We start from the raw sequence: 8,310 nt of genomic DNA, 5'->3' as shown, positions 1-8,310 counted from the left end.
CGTTCCATAACGGATCTAGTGTCGTCCGTCCTTTTGAAACAGTCTATAGCTTGTCCTGTGTACAGGTCTCTGTAGACAGAGCTTTGTGTGCCACGTACAGTTGAAGTCGGAAGTTTACATACACCTTAGCCAAATACATTTAAACTCAGTTTTTCACAATTCCTGACATTTAATCCTATAAAAAATTCCCTGTCTTAGGTCAGTTAGGATCACCACTTTATTTTAAGAATGTGAAATATCAGAGTAATTGTAGAGAGAATGATTTATTTCAGCTTTTATTTCTTTCATCACATTCCCAGTGGGTCAGACGTTTACATACACTCAATTAGTATTTGGTAGCATTGCCTTTAAATTGTTTTACTTGGGTCAAACATTTCAGGTAGCCTTCCACAAGCTTCCCACAATAAGTTGGGTGAATTTTGGCCCATTCCTCCTGACAGAGCTGGTGTAACTGGAGTCAGGTTTGTAGGCCTCTTGCTCGCTACACGCTTTTTCAGTTCTGCCCACACATTTTCTATAGGATTGAGGTCAGGGCTTTGTGATGGCCATTCCAATACCTTGACTTTGTTGTCCTTAAGCCATTTTGCCACAACTCTGGAAGTATGCTTGGGGTCATTGTCCATTTGGAAGACCCATTTGCGACCAAGCTTTAACTTCCTGACTGATGTCTTGAGATGTTGCTTCAATATATCCACATAATTTTCCTTCCTCATGATGCCATCTATTTTGTGAAGTGCACCAGTCCCTCCTGCAGCAAAGCACCCCCACAGCATGATGCTTCCACCCCCGTGCTTCACGGTTGGGATGGTGTTCTTCGGCTTGCAAGCTCCCCCTTTTTCCTCCAAACATAACGATGGTCATTATGGCCAAACAGTTCTATTTTTGTTTCATCAGACCAGAGGACATTTCTCCAAAAAGTACGATCTTTGTCCCCGTGTGCAGTTGCAAACCGTAGTCTGTCTTTTTTATGGCGGTTTTGGAGCAGTGGCTTCTTCCTTGCTGAGCGGTCTTTCAGGTTATGTCGATATAGGACTAGTTTTACTGTGGATATAGATACTTTTGTACCTGTTTCCTCCAGCATCTTCACAAGGTCCTTTGCTGTTGTTCTGGGATTGATTTGCACTTTTCGCACCAAAGTACGTTCATCTCTAGGAGACAGAACACATCTCCTTCCTGAGCAGTATGACGGCTGCGTGGTCCAATGGTGTTTATACTTGCATACTATTGTTTGTACAGATGAACGTGGTACCTTCTGGCGTTTGGAAATTGCTCCCAAGGATGAACCAGACTTGTGGAGGTCAACAAACATTTTTCTGAGGTCTTGGCTGATTTCTTTTGGTTTTCCCATGATGTCAAGCAAAGAGGCACTGAGTTTGAAGGTAGGCCTTAAAATACATCCACAGGTACACCTCCAATGGACTCAAATGATGTCAATTAGCCTATCAGAAGCTTCTAAAGCCATGACCTCATTTTCTGGAATTTTCCAAGCTGTTTAAAGGCACAGTCAACTTAGTGTATGTAAACTTCTGACCCACTGGAATTGTGATACAGTGAATTATAAGTGAAATAATCTGTCTGTAAACAATTGTTGGAAAAAATAGTTGTGTCATGCACAAAGTAGATGTCCTAACCGACTTGCCAAAATGATAGTTTGTTAACAAGAAATTTGTGGAGTGGTTGAAAAACAAGTTTTAATGACTCCAACCTAAGTGTATGTAAACTTCCGACTTTAACTGTAGGTAGGGCTTTCTCTGTGTAGAGGTCTCTGCAGACAGAGCTTTGTGTGGCATGTAGGTAGGGCTTTCTCTTAGTGACTGGGAGAGCAGCATGATAAACAGGAGATAAACAGGGTTTAATATCACGGAGATAAACAGGGTTTAATATCATGGAGATAAACAGGGTTTAATGTCGAAGAGATAAACAGGGTTTAATATCACAGAGATAAACAGGGTCTAATATCACATTCCTCTTTTCTTTGGAGTATAATATCTCCACAATGCCATCAGGTACCTTGAATAATGCCATATTGCAGGGTCATCCATCACCTGATACGATTTACTGCTTTGAGCCAGTTCTGCTGACAGACTTGGAATTAAGGCAGATAAATTCATTAATTACAAGAGGTCATTACGAATCCCTGTGGAGATGGAACCTGGGGCAATGGGAAGATACCCTGTGGAGATGGCAATTGGAAATTACAACAAGACTTTTATCCCCAAAGCCAACAATGTGGAGATGGAACCTGGGGCAATGGGAAATTACAAGGTTTTTATCCCCAGAGCCAACAATGATAAGAGGCTATCTACCTCTGTTGTATCCAGATGGAAACGTACAGTCCATCGATGAACAATTTTGGTGCCATTGTTTTTCTAAACCGGTTCCCAGCAATTATATAATATGATAGTGCAGCATGTTCAGATTCATTACTGTCCACTTGCTCTGTAATGTTGTATAATCAGAATTTAGAAATTACTTCTGGTTTAGTACCCGCAAAACACCTATCTCAACGTCAACAGTGAAGAGGCGACTCCGGGATGTTGACCTAGGCAGAGTTGCAAAGAAAAAGTCCAGTGTCTGTGTTCTTTTGCCCATCTTAATATTTTCTTTTTATTGGCCAGTCTGAGATATGGCTTTTTCTTTGCAACTCTGCCTAGAAGGTCAGCATCTCGAAGTCGCCTCTTCACTGTTGACGTTGAGACTGGTGTTTTGCGGGTACTATTTAATGAAGCTGCCAGTTGAGGACCTGTGAAGCGTCTGTTTCTCAAACTAGACACTCTAATGTATTTGTCCTCTTGCTCAGTTGTGCACCGGGGCCTCCCACTCCTCTTTCTATTCTGGTTAGAGACAGTTTGTGCTGTTCTGTGAAGGGAGTAGTACACAGCGTTGTACAAGATCTTCAGTTTCTCTGCAATTTCTCGCATGGAATAGCCTTAATTTCTCAGAACAAGAATAGACTGATGAGTTTCAGAAGAAAGTAATTTGTTTCTGGCCATTTTGATCCTGTAATCGAACCCACAATTGCTGATGCTCCAGATACTCAACTAGTCTCAAGAAGGCCAGTTTTATTGGTTCTTTAATCAGCACAACAATTTTCAGCTGTGCTAACATAATTGCAAAAGGGTTTTCTAATGATCAATTAGCCTTTTTAAAATGATAAACTTGGATTAGCAAACACAACGTGCCATTGGAACACAGGACTGATGGTTGCTGATAATGGGCCTCTGTACGCCTATGTAGATATTCCATTAAAAATCTGCCGTTTCCAGCTACAATAGCCATTTACAACATTAACAATGCCTACACTGTATTTCTGATCAATTTGATGTTATTTTAATGGACAAAAATATTCGAAAACAAGGACATTTCTAAGTGACCCCAAACTTTTGAACGGTAGTGTAGTATGGCAAAAACAATTTCCCTCAAGGCAATGGCTGCTATGTTTAATTCTGGTTTAATGTTCCATGTTGTATTCGAAAAGCCACATTTCACCACTATAACCCACCCAGCAATTCAGGCCTAGTGTAGAACCAACTGGGTTTTTACTGTGTGTTATTGTTCTAACTCAGCCCCAACAGAACAGACACCCAGCCCCAACAGAACAGACACCCAGCCCCAACAGGACAGACACCCAGCCCCAACAGGACAGACACCCAGCCCCAACAGAACAGACACCCAGCCCCAACAGAACAGACACCCAGCCCCAACAGAACAGACACCCAGCCCCAACAGAACAGACACCCAGCCCCAACAGGACAGACACCCAGCCCCAACAGAACAGACACCCAGCCCCAACAGAACAGACACCCAGCCCCAACAGAACAGACACCCAGCCCCAACAGGACAGACACCCAGCCCCAACAGGACAGACACCCAGCCCCAACAGAACAGACACCCAGCCCCAACAGGACAGACACCCAGCCCCAACAGAACAGACACCCAGCCCCAACAGGACAGACACCCAGCCCCAACAGAACAGACACCCAGCCCCAACAGAACAGACACCCAGCCCCAACACAACAGACACCCAGCCCCAACAGGACAGACACCCAGCCCCAACAGAACAGACACCCAGCCCCAACAGAACAGACACCCAGCCCCAACAGAACAGACACCCAGCCCCAACAGGACAGACACCCAGCCCCAACAGAACAGACACCCAGCCCCAACAGAACAGACACCCAGCCCCAACAGAACAGACACCCAGCCCCAACAGGACAGACACCCAGCCCCAACAGGACAGACACCCAGCCCCAACAGAACAGACACCCAGCCCCAACAGAACAGACACCCAGCCCCAACAGAACAGACACCCAGCCCCAACAGAACAGACACCCAGCCCCAACAGAACAGACACCCAGCCCCAACAGAACAGACACCCAGCCCCAACAGAACAGACACCCAGCCCCAACAGGACAGACACCCAGCCCCAACAGAACAGACACCCAGCCCCAACAGAACAGACACCCAGCCCCAACAGAACAGACACCCAGCCCCAACAGAACAGACACCCAGCCCCAACACAACAGACACCCAGCCCCAACAGAACAGACACCCAGCCCCAACAGGACAGACACCCAGCCCCAACAGGACAGACACCCAGCCCCAACAGAACAGACACCCAGCCCCAACAGAACAGACACCCAGCCCCAACAGGACAGACACCCAGCCCCAACAGAACAGACACCCAGCCCCAACACGACAGACACCCAGCCCCAACAGGACAGACACCCAGCCCCAACAGGACAGACACCCAGCCCCAACAGAACAGACACCCAGCCCCAACAGAACAGACACCCAGCCCCAACAGGACAGACACCCAGCCCCAACAGGACAGACACCCACAGCCCCCTCCCTATGTGGGTCACTACCAGCATTATTACACTGTAGGGGAGGATGTTATCATTGGTAGCAACACACATATACACTCACACACACACACACACACACACACACACAGGATTATCAGGCATAGCACACTATAGAAAGGTGTATGTGATGTCTGCAAATGTGTTTTTGTTTGTGTGTTAGTGACAGTGTGTGTGTTAGTGACAGTGTGTGTGTTAGTGACAGTGTGTGTGTACAGTGCCATGAAAAAGTATATTTTGCATATTAATGTTATCAGATCTTCAACCAAAACCTAATATTAGATAAAGGGAACCTGAGTGAACAAATAACAGAAAATGTGATACTTATTTGATTTATTTAATAAACAAAGTTATGCAACACCCAATTCCCCTGTGTGAAAAAGTAATTTCCCCCTTACACTCAATAACTGGTTGTGCCACCTTTAGCTGCAATGACTCCAACCAAATGCTTCCTGTAGTTGTTGATCAGTCTCTCACGTCGCTGTGGAGGAATTTTGGCCCACTCTTCCATGCAGAACTGCTTTAACTCAGTGACGTGTGGGTTTTCAAGCATGAACTGCTCGTTTCAGGTCCTGCCACAACATCTCAATGAGGTTTAGGTCTGGACTTTGACTAGGCCACTCCAAAACATTATATGTGTTGCTTTTCAGCCATTCTGATGTAGACATGCATGTGTGTTTTGGAACATTGTCTTGCTGCATGACCCAGCTGCGCTTCAGCTTCAGCTCACAGACGGATGGTCTGACATTCTGCTGTAGAATTCTCTGATACAGAGCAGAATTCATGGTTCCTTCTATTAAGGCAAGTCGTCCAGGTCCTGAGGCAGCAAAGCATCCCCTAACCATCATACCACCACCACCATGCTTGACCTTTGGCATGAGGTTCTTACTGTGGAATGCAGCGTTTGGTTTCCGCCAGGCACAACGGGAACCATGTCGTCCAAAAAGCCAACTCAAGTTTGGATGATGGTCAAGACTCCTGGAAGAATGTTCTGTGGTCAAAAGTGGAACTTTTTGGACGACATGGGTCCCGTTATGTCTGGTGAAAACCTAACACTGCATTACTGCCGTGGCAGTGTTAGGAAATACAGAGGAGGGAGGAGAGGAGGACCGGAGGTCAGAGAGGAGGACCGGAGGTCAGAGAGGAGGACCGGAGGTCAGAGAGGAGGACAGGGGGTCAGAGAGGAGGACAGGAGATCACAGAGGAGGACAGGAGGTCAGAGAGGAGGACAGGAGGTCACATAGGAGGACAGAAGGTCACATAGGAGGACAGGAGGTCAGAGAGGACAGGAGGTAAAAGAGGAGGACCGGAGGTCAGAGAGGAGGACCGGAGGTCAGCGAGGAGGACCGGAGGTCAGAGAGGAGGACCGGAGGTCAGAGAGGAGGACCTGAGGTCAGAGAGGAGGAAAGGGGGTCAGAGAGGAGGCCAGGGGGTCAGAGAGGAGGCCAGGAGGCCAGGAGGTCAGAGAGGAGGCCAGGAGGTCAGAGAGGAGGACCGGAGGTCAGAGAGGAGGACAGGGGTCAGAGAGGAGGACAGGGGGTCAGAGAGGAGGACAGGGGGTCAGAGAGGAGAAGGTCTGAGAGGAGGGGTCACTAATCCTGTGACACTGTCATTTCAGAGGCTGGGTGGGCTTTGTTGCTGGGTTACTGTCTGGGACTCAGTCCTGTTGTGGAGGACAGTCACCATAGACAGGATATGGAAATGGGACTCAGTCCTGTTGTGGAGGACAGTCACCATAGACAGGATATGGAAACTAGCCGGTGCCCCCGCACATTGACTCTGCACCGTTACCCCCCTGTATATATAGCCTCCCTACTGTCACTTTATTTTACTTCTGCTCTTTGTTTTTCTCACACTTTTTTTTTTTTTTTTTTTATTCTTACTTTTTTTTTTGTTAAAATAAACGCACTGTGGTTAAGGGCTGTAAGTAAGCATTTCACTGTAATGTCTGCACTTGTTTATTCGGCCATGTGACCAAATGATTTGATTTGATTTGACTCAGTCCTGTTGTGGAGGACAGTCACCATAGACAGGATATGGAAATGGGACTCAGTCCTGTTGTGGAGGACAGTCACCATAGACAGGATATGGAAATGGGACTCAGTCCTGTTGTGGAGGACAGTCACCATAGACAGGATATGGAAATGGGACTCAGTCCTGTTGTGGAGGACAGTCACCATAGACAGGATATGGAAATGGGACTCAGTCCTGTTGTGGAGGACAGTCACCATAGACAGGATATGGAAATGGGACTCAGTCCTGTTGTGGAGGACAGTCACCATAGACAGGATATGGAAATGGGACTCAGTCCTGTTGTGGAGGACAGTCACCATAGACAGGATATGGAAATGGGACTCAGTCCTGTTGTGGAGGACAGTCACCATAGACAGGATATGGAAATGGGACTCAGTCCTGTTGTGGAGGACAGTCACCATAGACAGGATATGGAAATGGGACTCAGTCCTGTTATGGAGGACAGTCACCATAGACAGGATATGGAAATGGGACTCAGTCCTGTTGTGGAGGACAGTCACCATAGACAGGATATGGAAATGGGACTCAGTCCTGTTGTGGAGGACAGTCACCATAGACAGGATATGGAAATTAAAAGAAACCGTCTAAATATCAATGTGTATGTTGAGACAGTGAGAGTCATTTCTGGGGTCTGTCTCTCAGCATCCATCCATCTGTTGTTGACACTAAGTTAAAAAATCATGTACCATTTTTTTTGAGGGGGGATAAAAAAATACTGCGATCTGTACTTAAACTACTAAAGCCAGATAAAAGTGGGTAGAAATGATCATTAATAATATAATAGCTGAAAAATTTTTTCTTCATTTAGTATTTTCAATATAAAGCTGGGCTATTTATTTGGTTGATTCTCAAACCAGTGAGCTTACTAACAATTTTCATCAAGAATATGGGCAAAAAGGATGATTGGCAATGAAAGAGGAATGTTGTTCCCTTGTCATCTACACTGAGTATACAAAACAGGTGAAAGCTATGATCCCTTATTGATGTCACTTGTTAAATCCACTTCAATCAGTGTAGATGAAGGGGAGGAGACAGGTTAAATAAGGATTTTTAAGAATTGAGACATGGATTGTGTATGTGTGCCATTCAGAGGGTGAATGGGCAAGACAAAATATTGAAGTGCCTTTGAACGGGGTATGGTAGTAGGTGCCAGGCGCACCGGTTTGTGTCAAGAACTGAAATGCTGCTGGGTTTTTCACGCTCAACAGTTTCCCGTGTGTATCAAGAATGGTCCACCACCCAAAGGACATCCAGCCAACTTGACACAACTGTGGGAAGCATTGGAGTCAACATGGGCCAGCATCCCTGTGGAACGCTTTAGAGACCTTGTCCATGCCCCAACGAATATTAGGAAGATGTTCCTAATTTTTAGTATACAGTGTAAATTGCTACGTTTCAATATAGCATAAAA

Source organism: Coregonus clupeaformis, chromosome 16 (assembly GCF_020615455.1).
Source record: "Coregonus clupeaformis isolate EN_2021a chromosome 16, ASM2061545v1, whole genome shotgun sequence".
Classification (NCBI taxonomy): domain Eukaryota; kingdom Metazoa; phylum Chordata; class Actinopteri; order Salmoniformes; family Salmonidae; genus Coregonus; species Coregonus clupeaformis.
This window is presented reverse-complemented; position numbering follows the sequence as displayed.